Raw genomic sequence first — 19,288 nt, 5'->3', positions numbered from 1 at the left:
CATAAGAAGGCTCCCAGTTCTCCATGGCCTGTCGTGCCTTTATGGATTTTACACTTTTTTCAGATGGCCCTTTTGACCGGGTGGAAGTGAGACTTCATTGTAGTGCAGATTTCCTTTGCAAGCTTGCTTGGTTGGCCAAAAAATGTGTATGCGTTTTTTCCTGAATATATTCAGGAAAAAACGCATACGCCCTTTTTGGCCAAGTGCATCATTGTCGAGTTTCTGACTCTCTTCATATGCTTTCAATGCAATTCCAGTCTACCTCCTGAAATCGGTTTCCTGCAATTCTGCCTTGCTTTCAATGCCTCTTCATAGCCTTACCTCAATATATTTTTTAAAAATAGTTGGACTTTATAACTCTGCAGGTTTTTGAATTGCAGTGGCCCTTAGCTCCATTTTTTAGCTCTTATTTTTGTGGTCTTGCCCCATAACCACAGGATTCCTTGAAGCCCTATTTTTCTTCTGGGGCACCTTGCTGTGCCTTTGGTTAATTCTTCTTACTGATGTGATATTAGAGTGACATGTGCCCATTGAAACCGCTACAGCTAGTTTCTCACTGGTTCCTCCTATTCCCATTCTTCCTCTGCACTAACTGCAGACTGTGCGATACCAGAACTTAAAGGCATTGACTCCATGTGGGGATGTTGTTAGTAAAGCGGCTGGAATGTCGATCCGGAGCCCCAGGAGAGGAAAAATGAGGTGCGTTTTAGAAACCTTTCCCGATCATATGGTATACCAGTCGCTGGGTTTCCCAAGCATGGTTTAGCTGTAGGAAGATTCCCTTCAACCTGGAGTGTTGGGACCCTTGGACTGAGTAGCATGAAGTATTGCATTAAACTTTCGGCAGTTGCTCACCAAAGCTCACCAATCCTGTCAGCCCCAAGTGTCCAGCCTTATGTCTTATCCAGCTGTGGGTTTATATGTGGTCAATCCAGGTTGCATCACAGCCCCTGAGCGAATTTTGTAAGAATTTTTCTCTCTTTCATTGTTTCAGCGTTTTGTTTTTAAAATTTATTTCTATAATGGGGTTTAGCTCATTTTCACTGCTGTGTTTGTGCCGCTCTGCACACACTTGATTCCCTTATGGAGATATATCAATACATGGGTTTTAAGATTCTTATTCCTCAGATATATTTCTCTGCGGTGTATAGGGTGTGTTGAGGCCAGTTCATTGAGCAAGGTGTAGATCTTGTCTAATACTTATTTGGTTTATTGAACGGTATCTGTGCTAATTTCAAACTCTGGTTTTATGCATCACCCCACCTCTCCTTTCCCCTTAAGCTGACATAAGTGTGTTTTCTAAATGTGAGACACTGTTCTGTTCTGTAATTCATTTCTTGTGCAGCCATATTTACCCTCCCTCTATAAGTGATATCTTATGATATGTTTCTTTTTCTGTTTGACTTATTTCAAGTAGTATTATCGGACCTAAATCCACTCTTTATCCTTCTACTAGCCTTATTACATTGATTTCATGGTGAAGAGATATTCCATTGTACATAAGTACCACATCTTCTTTATCCATTGTTCTCTTTCCTGGGATATTTAAGGTGTACTGAAGTTGAGGTTCTTGTAAACAGAGTAGCCCTAAACTGTGGTGTGCTTGTGTCTTGTTGATTTTTAGACTTCCCTAGATATACTCCCATGATTGGAAGTGTCCTATGCTCTGTAGCTCCTTTTTTTAGATGATTTAGGAACCACCATACACTTCTCCAGAGTGGCTCTCGGCAGTTCACACACTGCCCATCAGCGTATAAAGGCTCCCTGTTCTCCATGGCCTGTCCTGCATTTCTGGTTTTTACAATTTTTTAGGATGACCCATTTGACCGGTGGGAAGTGAGACTTCTTTGTTGTGCACATTTGCATTGCTTGCTTGCTTCGTTGCCCATAAAGTGCGTATGCGTTTTTTCCTGGATATAATCAGGAAAAAACGCATACGCCCTTTTGGGCCAACTGCATCATTGTCGAAATTCTGCCGCTTTTCATGTGCGTTAAAGACGAGTCCAATCTATCTCTTGAAATCTGTTTCTTGCAATTCTGTCTTGCATTCAGATCCTCTTCTTTGCCTTACCTCAACATATTTTTGGACGTTAGTTTTCATTTATAACTCTGCAGGTTTGTGAATTGCAGTGACCCTGAGCTCCATTTTTTAAGTTGCTCTTTTGTGAGCTGGCCTCAAACCCGCAGGATTGCTTCAGGCCCTATTTTGGCTCCGGCGAGGCAGGCTGAGCCTTTCTTTAATTCTTACTCTTAATGGGAAATTAGAGTGATATGTGCCCGTCCAAACCCCTACAACTCTTCTCTCATTGGTTCCCCCTCTTCCCGTTCATCCTCCTCACAATTTGCAAAATGTGTGAAACAGAAGTTTAAATGTGCTGATTCTCCAAGTGGGGAGATTCTAAGTAGCGTGGCTGGAATGGTGAACAGGAGCACCAGGAGAGGATAAATGAGGTGCATTTTAGACACATCTCCCGATCACATGGTGTACAGTCCTCTGGGTTTTCCATGCATGTTTTAGCTGTAGGAAGATCCCTTGAACCTGCAGATTTGGGACCCATTGAATGGGTACCAGGTAGTATTACTTTAAAGGGTGTGCATTTCCTCACCCAACCTCACATTTCTCTTAGCGCAAACAGTTTCCAGCCTTATGTCTCATCCTGCTGTGGGTCTAGATGTGTTCAATCCATGTTGCATCACCGTCCCTGAGGAAAAGTTGTAAGAGGTTTTCTCTGTCTCTCTGTCGTTTATTTTTTTCAATTTATTACTATATTGGTTACAGCTGATTTTCAAAGCTCTGTTTCTTGCTGCTGTACATCCACTTGATTCGCGTACAGAGAGACATCAATAAATTCTTTTTCAGATTCTTACCAGTCGTATATATTCTTTTCCGGTGACTTGAGTGTGCTGAGTGCAGTTCTTTTAGCTACCGTGTAGGCCTTGTTGATTATCAGTTTGGTATTTGGAATGGTATCTTTGCTAATTTCAACCTCCTGGATGATGCCTCACCCCTCCCCACCTTTCCCGTTTAGCAGCCTTATGCGTGTTTTCTACATATTTGACTATGTTTTTGTTTTGTAATTTATTTCATGTGTAGCCATTTTGGATTCCACCTTTAAGTGATATCTTATGATATGTGTCTTTTTCTTTTTGAATTCTGTCACTTAGAATGATCATACGTAACTCCTCCGGAGTTGTTACAACTGGCCATATTTCATTGATTTCCAGGCTGAATAATATTCCACTCTACCTAAGTACCACATCTCTATCCATTTTTTCCCTCCAGAGACATTTAAGTTATATCCTAGTCGAGGATCTTTTAAACAGAGAGGGGGTAAACATTGGGGTGCCTGTGTCCTCTCGATTTTTGTTTTTCCCAAGATATACGCCCATGAGTGCAAGTGCCCTATGCTCTGTAGCTCATTGTTTAGATGCTTTAGTAAACACAATACACTTCTCCAGAATGGCCGTTGGCAATATACATTTCCACTATAAGTCTCACAGGGCTCCCTCTTCTCGTTGCCCTGTCCTGCATTTCTGTTGTTTACGCTTTATGAGGATGGCTCTTCTGACTGATGCGAAGTGATATCTTTTGTAGTATTGACTTCCAGTGCCCACCTGTTTGGTTGGCTAAAAAAGTGTATGCCCTTTTCTTGAATATATACAGAAAAGAACGCATACACCCTTTTTGGCCAACTGCAATGTTGGCAATGTTCAGCTCCTTTTCTTGTGCTTAATGGCGAGTCCTTTCTACCTCCTCAAATCCCTTTCCTGCCATTCTCCCTTGCTTACAAGTCCTTTTCTCTGACTTTCCTCAAGACATTTTTCAGTGATGGATATTTTCAACTCTGCAGTTTTGTGAATTTTACTGCCCCTGAGTTCCATTGTTCAACTCGTGTTTATGGGAACTGGCCACAAAGCAGCGGGATTTCCTCAAGCCCTATACTGTTTCCATGGGCAACCCTAGCCTTTGGTCAATTCGTCTTCCTGATTGGAAATTAGAGTGACATGTGCCTGTCTGAACACCTAGGACTTGTCTCTCATTGTTCCTCATCCTTCCGCTTCATCCTCTGGACAAATTCCAAACTGTACGCAACAGGATGTTGACAGTGCTGACATCTCCAAGTGGGGAGACTGTTAGTAAAGACGCTGGAGGGGTGAACCCGAGCACCAGGAGATGAGGAGATGAGATGCCTTTTCCAAACTCTTCCCGATCAGATGGTATACCATCCTCTGGGTGTGACAGACATGTTTTAGCAGTAGGAAGAGTCCCATTCATGTAAGGAGAACACCAGGGCTTTTTCAAAATCAGTGTCTCCCCGAAACCCAAACTGGGGAAGTTTTTAAGCTACGGCTACACATATGTTCATTAAGGGCCTTGGGAAGTAGGCAGAGTCCAAACTTTAGATGATTGAAGTCTTCAGGGTCAGAAGCACTCACCACCAGCTTCCCTTAGGCTACACTTTAACTGTCATTGATAGATGATGTCAATAAAAATATCTATTCTTTTTCAGATTATTTCCCCTTATAGGTTATTGCAAAATGTTGAGTGTAGTTCCCTGTGCTATACAGTAGTTCCTTGTTGATGATCTATTTTATACATAGCAGTGTGTATGTGTTCATTCCAAACTGTTAATTTATCCCTCCTCCCACCTTTCCCCTTTGGTAATAATAAATTATAAGATTTTATACTTCTCAGAAATGGGGGAGATGAAAGAGAGGTATCATTTTCAATGGAAAAGCATTTAAAACAAGATTGAAGGTTTAACCAAGATTATTAGCTGTACATCCTTGGAAAGAAATCACTTCGTTTCTCTAATATTGACCTGACAAATAAGACAAACCTTTTCACTGAACTTGCTTATAAAAAGTGATGGAAATATCAAATGGAAGTGTTAAAAAATCTTATTTTACCCGAGCCTTATACACTGTTCTATGTTAACTACAGTTTGGCTCACACATCTGTTCATTGAGGTTACAATAGTCTCAATTTCTGTTACTGATCCTCCAGAGTGGACCCCAACAAGTGTCCCCCTGCCCAGTGTCATTGGGGCCAACAGATCGAGACTGAGTTTGGTTCACAAGCAAAGGAAACTTTATATTTTGATCAGAGAATGGAGAGGTGAGAGCATGCACTACCCCGTGGGCTGTGGGCTGGGCTGCTGTGTAGAGATCCTGTCAGAGTCAGTGGGAGGGAGGGAGGCGGCGGAGCTCTCGAGGGCCGGGTTGGCTGTAGCTCAGGCTCTATATCGTGGAGTCTGCACTGGGCCCCAGGAGCTGAGGTGTCGACCCAGCCATTCTGCACTAGGAAATCTGGTCTGAAGTGCCGGGTGTGGAACCTCTGCATGCGGGACCCTAGGAGCACGTGAAATTAGACAAAGCACAAAGGATAAAAAAGGTTAGACTTGACTTTATTGCCCAGATTCTATTTTTATCTCCCAGGGATTTTTAATGGGCTTTGCTGGGGACAAACCCCTCCTCTGCCTTTTGTCCCGTTCCTCATTCTTGGAGTGCTGAGGGTGCAGACCCTTCTTCTGTAACTGCTGAGTGCTGAGTTGGGAGCCCTCATACCCTGGGGCGAGGGTCAGAACTTCTCCCCAGCAGCCTCCCGGTGACGTTGATTGTCCCCAGGACCCCTGCCTCCCTGCTCGTCCACCTGAGCACCAGCATTGGAAGTGTTATAGATTCTAATGACCTTTAAGGGTCCAGGAAAGAGATGTGCAGAGACGCTGTGGGGGCCGGTTTCACCCCGCCCCACATTTGTTCGGCCACCTTAGGCTGACCGTCTCTGCCAGCCTAGATGCTCTGACCAGTAGTCTGCGCTTTCTTCAGTTAGGCCCCTGAATTAACGTACAAACAGCACCAGGTGTCAGAGCCCTGCCCGCTCAACTCCCAGACAGTCCAGGGTCAGTGGTGACCAAGGACCATGATGGCTACTGAGTCAACAGCCTTTTGAAGTAAACAGGAGTCCAGCCGGTCTTATTGGCCACCATCATCACGGTGTCTGTAGGCTTTTCTATGGTGACAGTGTGGTATACTGTTCCCCCGCCAAGATTATTAGCTCCCCTCTGGGTGCAGTAAGTCCTGCAAGCAGTAGTCTACTCTTTTGGGACACACTCTTGTTGTTTTATGAGAGAAACTCCAGGTCAAGTGATGTTCACATGAGTCGTCATGGTGCCCTGTTGCCCCCGGTTATCTCTCTGGATGTTGGAGTTGGAGGGTCTCCTCACTCGAGGTCGGTGTGCCCACGGAGCGAACCCTGCAACTTCAGGGCATGGTTGGTGGTTAGGATCACCACGTGGGGTCCTTTTCCCTTAGGAGGGAGGTGGCCTTTTGGGCTGCTGATTTCCAGGTTTTTAGATACCGCCAGTATCTTGGCCAGATGTGGCAGTGGGCCAAGCCCCTTAGTGACCGTAGTTTATCCTACCTGGATGGCATTCTTGCATTGTTCCATTTCAAGTGGTCCCAGTTTTTGCACTAATTCTCCAATGGCGATTCACCTTTCACCGGGAATGTAAAGGTCAAAGGGTTTAGCTAAATTAGGGAGTTCCAGGGCAAGGGTCTGAATTGACTGCTCTTTCCATTCTTGAAAGGCCACTTCTGGATTCTATTCAAAAGGATCATCATCTTTTCCTTTCAGTGTTTCATATAGAGGCCCAGCTAGTAGACTGTAGTTAGGGATCCAGAAGCAGCAAACCCTGGCCTCCCCAGGAACCCCTAAGCTGTCTTCTAGTTTTAGAAAGGGGTAAGGCTGAAAATGGTTTCTTCCCTTTCCTGGGATGGGCTTCTCTGACCTTCTGTGAGAATGAAGCCCAGGCAGGTCACCGCAGTCTGTGATATTTGAGCTTTTTCTTGGACAACTTCTATCCTTTATTGGCTTGGTAGTTCAGAGGCCTCCTTAGTAGGGCTGGTGATCAGAATGTCGTCTGCATATTGAAGGAGGGTTTCCTTTTCCAGAGGTAGAACTTTTAGGTCTTTAGCTAAGCTTTCCCCAAAGATGGTGTGGGAATTTTTGCACCCTTGGGGCCAGACGGCCCGGAAGTATTGTTTTAGTTGTATGTGGAGTCCTGCCACTCACAAGCCAAAATTTCTTGTGACTCTGGGTCTAATGGAATACAAAAGAAGGCATCATTGAAGACTAATACAGAATACCATGTACTGGTGGTTGGTAGAATGACCAGCAGGGTGTAGGAATTAGGAGCAACTGGAGGTATACCCTCGGTGGCTTCACTGACCGTCCTGACATCCTTTACCAGGTCCCCAGCAGCCCATGGGGCTCTCGTGGTCAGACCAATCCCAGAATATGGAGCTCACCTGGGCAGGTACCCCACCCCCACCCCAGCCCACGGGGCTCTCGTGGTCAGGCCCCTCCCAGGATACAGAGCTACCCTTGCAGGTACCGTGGCAGGGCTGGGCACACAGGAACCGTGCACATAGCCCTCATTGCAGAGCACCCCCAGCTCACCTGTCGCTCAGAGCTGACACAGAGCACCTCAGAGCAGGACTTGAACTAACAAACAGCAGCTGCGACAGGTCTGTGACCCTGGGCATCACTCCGTGAGGCCTCCCTCCACCTGGTCTTCCAGAGACTTCCACTGCACCCGGGGCACCAGGCCTCTGTCTCCAACCACCACCCACCCCTCCTCTGCCTGACTCCTGGGTTCCTCTCATTAGGAGAGGGTTTTCTTGAAGTTGTCTCCCACTCATGGGCCAGATAAAATGATTAGAAAACAAGCCAAAGCTGCAGCCCCTTGTCTATCCTGACTCTCAGGAGCCCACACCTGTTCCTTGGACCTGGCCGGTTCAGCAAGTTCCATTTTCTGCAACTGTGAGCCCCTGAGGGGTGATGATTGGCTGACCTGGGCAGCCTTACCGTGCCGGCCAGCCCTCCCCAGGTGTGCCTGGGTTGAGATCAATATAAATACCACTCCAGGCAGCAAGAGCCCCTGCAGCCGTGCCTGACGCCATTTTCTCTGCCCTGTCAGCAGTCTCGGGGCTGGGCTGGTGGGAGGGAGTGAGAGGCCACGGCTTTGTGGGTGGCCCAGTGTGAGTGGGGCTCTGCTGGACTTTCTGCAGCAGTTGCCAGGCTGCCACCTGCTAAAGAAGAGGATGTGTCACCCATACCTGCTGCTGGAATTTCTCCCTGGGCAGAGGTGAGGAAGGAAAAAAGCAGTGGGGGCAGGGACAGGACGGGTATCTCAGGCAGGGAAATGGAAATCTTCCAGAAGAGCACCCAGGGCCAGGACCATCCTGGCTGGCCTGCAGGCACCAAGTCGGCTGGCATGCTGTCACTCGTGTGGCTCTATGGCCCTTCCTCTAGGCTTTCAAGTCCTTGTATATATTCAGGTGTTTTACCTGGGACGGGTGGGAATAGTTCAGCAGCAACTGGCCTGGGGCTCAGCTCACGTTTACTCACAGATGCCTTGGCACGGTGCCCCAGCTTTGCAATGAGGACGCTTGTTGCGTGGGGGCTGCTGGCTGAATGGGAGACGATTCCCCACCACTGACCAACTTCAGAATTGTTTACAACTGGAGCAAGTGCCCTGATACGGTTTTCCTCTGTGTAACTGGTGGGTTCTGTGTTTTTTTTCTCTTTTTCGTTTTTGGTTCAAGGTAGATTTTATTCCTCTTTTTTGTATTTACAGATATAAGCATGGAAATAATTTATTCATATAAATACATGTATGTGCAGGGAATAATTGTTTTTTCTGTTTTATTTTTTAAATTTTACTTCTTTTTAATTTTGAATTTTATTTTATATTTTTATACAGCAGGTTCTTATTGGTTATCTATTTTATACATATAAATGTATACATGCCAATCCCAGTCTCTCAACTCCTCCCACCACCACCCCCCCAACAGCTTTCCCCCCTTGTTGTCCATACGTTTGTTGTCTACATCTGTTGCTCTGTTTATGCCTTGCAAAATGGTTAATCTGTACAGTTTTTCTAGGTTCCACATATATGCATGAATATACAAGATTTGTTTTTCTCTTTCTGACTTACTTCACTCTGTATGACAGTCTCTAGATCCATCGACGTCTCTACAAATGACCCAATTTCATTCCTTTTCATGGCTTAGTAATATTCCATTTTATATATGTACCACAGCTTTATGCATTCGTCTGTCTGTGGGCATTTAGGTTGCTTCCATTACCTCGATATTGTAAATAGTGATGCAATGAACATTGCGGTGAATGACTCTTTTTGATTTATGGTTTTGTCTGGGTATATGTCCAGTACTGGGATTGCTGTATCATATGGTAATTCTATTGTTAGTTTCTTAAGAAATTCCATATTGTTCTCCATAATGACTGTATCAATTTATATTCCCAACAATAGTGGAAGAGGGTTCCTTTTCTCCACACCCTTTCCAGCATTTTTTGTTTGTAGATTTTCAATGATGCCTATTCTACCAGGTGTGAGGTGATACCTCATTGTTGAATCCATTTCGTTGAGCAAGGGTTAGCTCTTGTCTATTACATATTTGGCTTATGGAACGGTATCTGTGCTAATTTCAAACTCTGCTTTTATGCAGCACCCCAACTCACCTTCCCCCTTAAGCAGGCATAAGTTGGTTTTCTAAACTTGAGACCCTGTTCTGTTTTGTAATTCAGTTCATGTGTAGCCAAGTTCACATTCCGTGTATTAGTGATACCTTATGATGTTTCTTTTTCTGTGTGACTTATTTCACTTAGAATCATCGTGCTTCAATCCACTCATTATGCTGGTACGGGCCTGGTGACATAGATTTCATTGCTGAGTGGTATTCTGTTGTACAGAAGTACCGCAACTTCTTTATCCATTATTTGCTCTCTGTGATATTTAACTTGTGCCGTAGAAGAGATTCCTGTAAAAAGAGCCGTCCCAAATTTTGGGGTTGCTGTGTCTTTTTGATATTAATTTCCGTAAGCTATAGGACCATAAGTGGAAGTGCCCTAGGCTCTGTTGCTTTGTTTTTTAGATGTTTCAGGAAACACCATACACTTCTCCCGAGTGTCTGTTGGCAATTTACATCCCGCCCATCAGCATAACAAGGCTCCCAGTTCTCCATGGCCTGTCCTGCCTTTCTGGATTTTACACTTTATTCTGATGGCCCTTTTGACCAGGGGGAAGTGAGACTTCATTGTAGTGCAGATTTCCTTTGCAAGCTTGCTTGGTTGGCCAAAAAGTGCGTATGCGTTTTTTCCTGAATATATTCAGGAAAAAACGCATATGCCCTTTTGGCAAAGTGCATCATTGTGGACGTTCTGCCTCTTTTCCTATGCTTTCAATGCAATTCCAGTCTACCTCCTGAAATCCGTATCCTGCAATTCTGCCCCACTATCAAGTCCTCTTGGCAGCCTTACTTCAGTATATTTTTGGACGATAGCTGTCATTTATAACTCTGCAGGTTTGTGAATTACAGAGCCCCTGAGCTCCTTTCTTCAACTCACTTTCTTGTGAGCTGGCCGCAACACCGCAGGATGGCTTCAGGCCCTAATCTGGTTCCGCCACGGCACGCTGAGCCTTTGGTTAATTCCTCTTCCTAGTGGGAAATGAGAGTTAAATTTGCCCGTCCAGACACCTCCAGCTAGTCTCTCATTGGTTCTCCCTATTCCTGTTCATCTTCCGCAGAAATTGCAAACTGGGCCAAACAGGAGGTTAAAGGCACTGACTGTCCAAGTCGGGAGAGTGTTAGTAAAGCGTCTGGAATGTTGCACCCGAGTACCAGGGTATGAAAACTGAGACATATTTGAACAGGTCTCCCGATCACACGGTTGATCATACTCTGGGTTCCACATGCATGTTTTAGCTGAAGGAAGAATACCTTAAACCTGGAGAGTTGAGACCCGTGTAATGGGTACCATGCAATATGACTTCAAAGGGTCTTCATTTGCTCACCGAACCTCTCCAATCCTATCACTGCTGCATTTATGCCCCAGTACACACGCTTGATTCTCTTTCGGAGACATAGCAATCCCTAGGTTTTAAGATACTTACTAGTCAGGTACATTCTTAGGCGTTTAATATGGGGTGTTGAGTCCATTTCGTTGAGCAAGGAGTAGCTCTTGTCTATTCCATATTTGGCTTAAGGAACTTTATCTGTGCTCATTTCAATCTCTGGTTTTATGCAGCACCCCAACTCACCTTTCCCCTTAAGCAAGAAGAAGTTGGATTTCTAAATTTCAGACCCTGTTCTGTTTTGGAATTCAGTTCCTGTGTAGCCAAGTTTACATTCCGTGTATTAGTGATATCTTTTGATGTTTCTTTTTCTGTGTGACTTATTTCAGTTAGAATCATCGTACCTGAATCCACTCATTATGCTGCTACGGGCCTGATGACATAGATTTCATTGCTGAGTGATATTGCATTGTACGTAAGTACCACAACTTCTTTATCCATTTTTCACTTTCTGTGATATTGAACTTGTACTGTAAACGAGGTTCTTGTAAACAGAGGCGTCCCAAACTTTGGGGTGGCTGTGTCTTTTTGATTTTAATTTCCCTAAGCTATAGGACCATAAGTGGAAGTGCCCTAGGCTCTGTTGCTTTGTTTTTTAGATGTTTCAGGAAACACCATACACTTCTCCCAAGTGTCTGTTGGCAATTTACATCCCGCCCATCAGCATAACAAGGCTCCCAGTTCTCCATGGCCTGTCCTGCCTTTCTGGATTTTACACTTTTTTCAGATGGCCCTTTTGACCGGGGGGAAGTGAGACTTCATTGTAGTGCAGATTTCCTTTGCAAGCTTGCTTGGTTGGCCAAAAAGGGCGTATGCGCTTTTTCCTGAATATATTCAGGAAAAAACGCATATGCCCTTTTTGGCCAAGTGCATCATTGTGGACGTTCTGCCTCTTTTCCTATGCTTTCAATGCAATTCCAGTCTACCTCCTGAAATCGGTTTCCTGCAATTCTGCCCCGCTTTCAAGTCCTCTTGGCAGCCTTACTTCAGTGTATTTTTGGATGATAGCTGTCATTTATAACTCTGCAGGTTTGTGAATTACAGTGTCCCTGAGCTCCTTTCTTCAACTCGCTTTCTTGTGACCTGGCCGCAACACCGCAGGATGGCTTCAGGCCCTAATCTGGTTCCGGCACGGCACGCTGAGCCTTTGGTTAATTCCTCATCCTGGTGGGAAATTAGAGTTAAATTTGTCAATCCAGACACCTCCCGCTTGTCTCGCATTGGTTCTCCCTATTCCTGTACATCTTCTGCAGAAATTGCAAACTGGGCCAAACAGGAGGTTAAAGGCGCTGACTCTCCAAGTGGGGAGAGTGTTAGTAAAGCGTCTGGAATGTTGCACCGAAGTACCAGGGGACGAAAACTGAGACATATTTGAACACGTCTCCCGATCACACTGTTGATCATACTCTGGGTTCCACATGCATGTTTTAGGTGAAGAAAGAATACCTTAAACCTGGAGAGTTGAGACCCGTGGAATGGGTACCATGCAATATGACTTCAAAGGGTCTTCATTTGCTCACCGAATCTCTCCAATCCTATCACTGCTGCGTTTATGACCCTTGTACCCACGCTTGATTCTCTTTTGGAGACATAGCACTCCATAGGTTTTAAGATACTTACTAGTCTGGTATATTCTTAGGCGTTTAATATGGGGTGTGGAGTCCATTTCGTTGAGCAAGGAGTAGCTCTTGTCTATTCCATATTTGGCTTAAGGAACTTTATCTGTGCTCATTTCAATCTCTGGTTTTATGCAGCACCCCAACTCACCTTTCCCCTTAAGCAAGCATAAGTTGGTTTTCTAAATTTGAGACCCTGTTCTGTTCTGTAATTCAGTTCCTGTGTAGCCAAGTTTCCATTCCGTGTATTACTGATATCTTATGATGTTTCTTTTTCTGTGTGACTTATTTCAGTTAGAATCATCGTACCTGAATCCACTCATTATGCTGCTACGGGCCTGATGACATAGATTTCATTGCTGAGTGATACTGCATTGTACGTAAGTACCACAAGTTCTTTATCCATTTTTCAATTTCTGCGATGTTGAACTTGTACTGTAAACGAGGTTCTTGTAAACAGAGGCGTCCCAAACTTTGGGGTGGCTGTGTCTTTTTGATTTTAATTTCCCTAAGCTATAGAACCATAAGTGGAAGTGCACTAGGTTCTGTTGCTTTGTTTTTTAGATGTTTCAGGAAACACCATACACTTCTCCCGAGTGGTTGTTGGCAATTTACATCCCGCCCATCAGCATAACAAGGCTCCCAGTTCTCCATGGCCTGTCCTGCCTTTCTGGATTTTACACTTTTTTCAGATGGCCCTTTTGACCGGGGGGAAGTGAGACTTCATTGTAGTGCAGATTTCCTTTGCAAGCTTGCTTGGTTGGCCAAAAAGGGCGTATGCGTTTTTTCCTGAATATATTCAGGAAAAAACGCATACGCCCTTTTTGGCCAAGTGCATCATTGTGGACGTTCTGCCTCTTTTCCTATGCTTTCAATGCAATTCCAGTCTACCTCCTGAAATCAGTTTCCTGCAATTCTGCCCCGCTTTCAAGTACTCTTGGCAGCCTTACTTCAGTCTATTTTTGGACGATAGCTGTCATTTATAACTCTGCAGGTTTGTGAATTACAGTGCCCCTGAGCTCCTTTCTTCAACTCGCTTTCTTGTGAGCTGGCCGCAACACCGCAGGATGGCTTCAGGCCCTAATCTGGTTCCGGCACGGCACGCTGAGTCTTTGGTTATTTCCTCTTCCTGGTGGGAAATGAGAGTTAAATTTGCCCGTCCAGACACCTCCAGCTAGTCTCTCATTGGTTCTCGCTATTCCTGTTCATCTTCCGCAGAAATTGCAAACTGGGCCAAACAGGAGGTTAAAGGCGCTGACTCTCCAAGTGGGGAGAGTGTTAGTAAAGCGTCTGGAATGTTGCACCCGAGTACCAGGGGAGGAAAACTGAGACATATTTGAACACGTCTCCCGTTCACATAGTTGATCATACTTGGGTTCCACATGCATCTTTTAGCTGAAGGAAGAATACCTTAAACCTGAGTATTTGAAACCCGTGGAATGGGTACCATGCAATATGACTTCAAAGGGTCTTCATTTGCTCACCGAACCTCTCCAATCCTATCACTGCTGCGTTTATGCCCCTGTACACATTCTTCATTCTCTTTCAGAGACATAGCAGTCCATAGGTTTTAAGATAGTTACTAGTCAGGTACATTCTTAGGCGTTTAATATGCGGTGTTGAGTCCATTTCGTTGAGCAAGGAGTAGCTCTTGTCTATTCCATATTTGGCTTAAGGAACTTTATCTGTGCTCATTTCAATCTCTGGTTTTATGCAGCACCCCAACTCACCTTTCCCCTTAAGCAAGCATAAGTTGGTTTTCTAAATTTGAGACCCTGTTCTGTTCTGTAATTCAGTTCCTGTCTAGCCAAGTTTATATTCCGTGTATTACTGATATCTTATGATGTTTCTTTTTCTGTGTGACTTATTTCAGTTAGAATCATCATACCTGAATCCACTCATTGTGCTGCTAAGGGCCTGATGACACAGATTTCATTGCTGAGTGATATTGCTTTGTAAGTAAATACCACAACTTTTTTATCCATTTTTTACTTTATGCGATGTTGAACTTGTACTGTAAACGAGGTTCTTGTAAACAGAGCCGTTCGAAACTTTGGGGTGGCTGTGTCTTTTTGATTTTAAATTCCCTAAGCTATAGGACCATAAGTGGAAGTGCCCTAGGCTCTGTTGCTTTGTTTTTTAGATGTTTCAGGAAACACCATATACTTGTCCCGAGTGTTTGTTGGCAATTTACATCCCGCCTTTCAGCATAACAAGGCTCCAAGTTCTCCATGGCCTGTCCTGCCTTTCTGGATTTTACACTTTTTTCAGATGGCCCTTTTGACCGGGGGGAAGTGAGACTTCATTTTAGTGCAGATTTCCTTTGCAAGCTTGCTTGGTTGGCCAAAAGGGGCGTATGCGTTTTTTCCTGAATATATTCAGGAAAAAACGCATACGCCCTTTTTGGCCAAGTGCATCATTGTGGACGTTCTGCCTCTTTTCCTATGCTTTCAATGCAATTCCCGTCTACCTCCTGAAATCGGTTTCCTGCAATTCTGCCCCGCTTTCAAGTCCTCTTGGCAGCCTTACTTCAGTCTATTTTTGGACGATAGCTGTCATTTATAACTCTGCAGGTTTGTGAATTACAGTGCCCCTGAGCTCCTTTCTTCAACTCGCTTTCTTTTGAGCTGGCCGCAACACTGCAGGATGGCTTCAGGCCCTAATTTGGTCCGGCACAGCACACTGAGCCTTTGGTTATTTCCTCTTCCTGGTGGGAAATGAGAGTTAAATTTGCCCGTCCAGACACCTCCAGCTAGTCTCTCATTGGTTCTCGCTATTCCTGTTCATCTTCCGCAGAAATTGCAAACTGGGCCAAACAGGAGGTTAAAGGCGCTGACTTTCCAAGTGGGGAGAGTGTTAGTAAAGCGTCTGGAATGTTGCACCCGAGTACCAGGGGAGGAAAACTGAGACATATTTGAACACGTCTCCCATTCACATGGTTGATCATACTTGGGTTCCACATGCATGTTTTAGCTGAGGAAGAATACCTAAAACCTGGGTAGTTTAAACCCGTGGAATGGGTACCATGCAATATGACTTCAAAGGGTCTTCATTTGCTCACCGAACCTCTCCAATCCTATCACTGCTGCGTTTATGCCCCTGTACACATGCTTGATTCTCTTTCGGAGACATAGCAATCCATAGGTTTTAAGATACTTACTAGTCAGGTACATTCTTAGGCGTTTAATATGGGGTGTTGAGTCCATTTCGTTGAGCAAGGAGTAGCTCTTGTCTATTCCATATTTGGCTTAAGGAACTTTATCTGTGCTCATTTCAATCTCTGGTTTTATGCAGCACCCCAACTCACCTTTCCCCTTAAGCAAGCATAAGTTGGTTTTCTAAATTTGAGACCCTGTTCTGTTCTGTAATTCAGTTCCTGTGTAGCCAAGTTTCCATTCCGTGTATTACTGATATCTTATGATGTTTCTTTTTCTGTGTGACTTATTTCAGTTAGAATCATCATACCTGAATCCACTCATTGTGCTGCTAAGGGCCTGATGACACAGATTTCATTGCTGAGTGATATTGCTTTGTAAGTAAATACCACAACTTCTTTATCCATTTTTCAATTTCTGCGATGTTGAACTTGTACTGTAAACGAGGTTCTTGTAAACAGAGGCGTCCCAAACTTTGGGGTGGCTGTGTCTTTTTGATTTTAATTTCCCTAAGCTATAGGACCATAAGTGGCAGTGCCCTAGGCTCTGTTGCTTTTTTTTTTAGATGTTTCAGGAAACACCATACACTTCTCCTGAGTGTCTGTTGGTAATTTACATCCCGCCAATCAGCATAAGAAGGCTCCCAGTTCTCCATGGCCTGTCCTGCCTTTCTGGATTTTACACTTTTTTCAGATGGCCCTTTTGACCGGGGGGAAGTGAGACTTCATTGTAGTGCAGAGTTCCTTTGCAAGCTTGCTTGGTTGGCCAAAAAGGGAGTATGCGTTTTTTCCTGAATATATTCAGGAAAAAACGCATACGCCCTTTTTGGCCAAGTGCATCATTGTGGACGTTCTGCCTCTTTTCCTATGCTTTCAATGCAATTCCAGTCTACCTCCTGAAATCGGTTTCCTGCAATTCTGCCCCGCTTTCAAGTCCTCTTGGCAGCCTTACTTCAGTCTATTTTTGGACGATAGCTGTCATTTATAACTCTGCAGGTTTGTGAATTACTGTGCTCCTGAGCTCCTTTCTTTAACTTGCTTTCTTGTGACCTGGCCGCAACACCGCAGGATGTCTTCAGGCCCTAATCTGGTTCTGGCACGGCACGCTGAGCCTTTGGTTAATTCCTCTTCCTGGTGGGAAATGAGAGTTAAATTTGCCCATCCAGACACCTCCAGCTAGTCTCTCATTGGTTCTCGCTATTCCTGTTCATCTTCCACAGAAATTGCAAACTGGGTCAAAAAGGAGGTTAAAGGGACTGACTCTCCAAGTGGGGAGAGTGTTAGTAAAGTGTCTGGAATGTTGCACCCAAGTACCAGGGTACGAAAACTGAGACATATTTGAACACGTCTCCCGATCACATGGTTGATCATACTCTAGGTTCCACATGCATGTTTTAGCTGAAGGAAGAATACCTTAAACCTGGGTAGTTGAAACCCGTGGAATGGGTACCATGCAATATGACTTCAAAGGGTCTTCATTTGCTCACAGAACCTCTCCAATCCTATCACTGCTGCGTTTATGCCCCTGTACACATGCTTGATTCTCTTTCGGAGACATAGCAATCCATAGGTTTTAAGATACTTACTAGTCAGCTACATTCTTAGGCGTTTAATATGCGGTGTTGAGTCCATTTCGTTGAGCAAGGAGTAGCTCTTGTCTATTCCATATTTGGCTTAAGGAACTTTATCTGTGCTCATTTCAATCTCTGGTTTTATGCAGCACCCCAACTCACCTTTCCCCTTAAGCAAGCATAAGTTGGTTTTCTAAATTTGAGACCCTGTTCTGTTCTGTAATTCAGTTCCTGTGTAGCCAAGTTTCCATTCCGTGTATTACTGATATCTTATGATGTTTCTTTTTCTGTGTGACTTATTTCAGTTAGAATCATCATACCTGAATCCACTCATTGTGCTGCTAAGGGCCTGATGACACAGATTTCATTGCTGAGTGATATTGCTTTGTAAGTAAATACCACAACTTCTTTATCCATTTTTCAATTTCTGCGATGTTGAACTTGTATTGTAAACGAGGTTCTTGTAAACAGAGGCGTCCCAAACTTTGGGGTGGCTGTGTCTTTTTGATTTTAATTTCCCTAAGCTATAGGACCATAAGTGGCAGTGCCCTAGGCTCTGTTGCTTTTTTTTTTAGATGTTTCAGGAAACACCATACACTTCTCCTGAGTGTCTGTTGGTAATTTACATCCCGCCCATCAGCATAACAAGGCTCCCAGTTCTCCATGGCCTGTCCTGCCTTTCTGGATTTTACACTTTTTTCAGATGGCCCTTTTGACCGGGGGGAAGTGAGACTTCATTGTAGTGCAGATTTCCTTTGCAAGCTTGCTTGGTTGGCCAAAAAGGGCGTATGCGTTTTTTCCTGAATATATTCAGGAAAAAACGCATACGCCCTTTTTGGCCAAGTGCATCATTGTGGACGTTCTGCCTCTTTTCCTATGCTTTCAATGCAATTCCAGTCTACCTCCTGAAATCGGTTTCCTGCAATTCTGCCCCGCTTTCAAGTCCTCTTGGCAGCCTTACTTCAGTCTATTTTTGGACGATAGCTGTCATTTATAACTCTGCTGGTTTGTCAATTGCAGTGCCCCTGAGCTCCTTTCTTCAACTCGCTTTCTTTTGACCTGGCCGCAACACCGCAGGATGGCTTCAGGCCCTAATCTGGTTCCGGCCCGGCATGCTGAGCCTTTGTTTAATTCCTCTTCCTGGTGGGAAATGAGAGTTAAATTTGCCCGTCCAGACACCTCCAGCTAGCCTCTCATTGGTTCTCGCTATTCCTGTTCATCTTCCGCAGAAATTGCAAACTGGGCCAAACAGGAGGTTAAAGGGACTGACTTTCCAAGTGGGGAGAGTGTTAGTAAAGGGTCTGGAATGTTGCACCCGAGTACCAGGGTACGAAAACTGAGACATATTTGAACACATCTCCCGTTCACATGGTTGATCATACTCTGGGTTCCACATGCATGTTTTAGCTGAAGGAAGAATACCTTAAACCTGGAGAGTTGAGACCCGTGGAATGGGTACCATGCAATATGACTTCAAAGGGTCTTCATTTGCTCACCGAACCTCTCCAATCCTATCACTGCTGCGTTTATGCCCCTGTACACATGCTTTATTCTCTTTTGGAGGCATAGCAATCCATAGGTTTTAAGATACTTACTAGTCAGGTACATTCTTAGGCATTTAATATGGGGTTTTGAGTCCATTTCGTTGAGCAAGGAGTAGCTCTTGTCTATTCCATATTTGGCTTAAGGAACTTTATCTGTGCTCATTTCAATCTCTGGTTTTATGCAGCACCCCAACTCACCTTTCCCCTTAAGCAAGCATAAGTTGGTTTTCTAAATTTGAGACCCTGTTCTGTTCTGTAATTCAGTTCCTGTGTAGCCAAGTTTACATTCCGTGTATTACTGATATCTTATGATGTTTCTTTTTCTGTGTGACTTATTTCAGTTAGAATCATCGTACCTGAATCCACTCATTATGCTGCTACGGGCCTGATGACATAGATTTCATTGCTGAGTGATACTGCATTGTACGTAAGTACCACAAGTTCTTTATCCATTTTTCAATTT

This window comes from Stenella coeruleoalba (assembly GCF_951394435.1).
Source record: "Stenella coeruleoalba genome assembly, contig: scaffold_88, whole genome shotgun sequence".
NCBI lineage: Eukaryota > Metazoa > Chordata > Mammalia > Artiodactyla > Delphinidae > Stenella > Stenella coeruleoalba.
The sequence above is the reverse complement of the archived record's forward strand: the minus strand, read 5'-3'. Positions refer to the sequence as shown.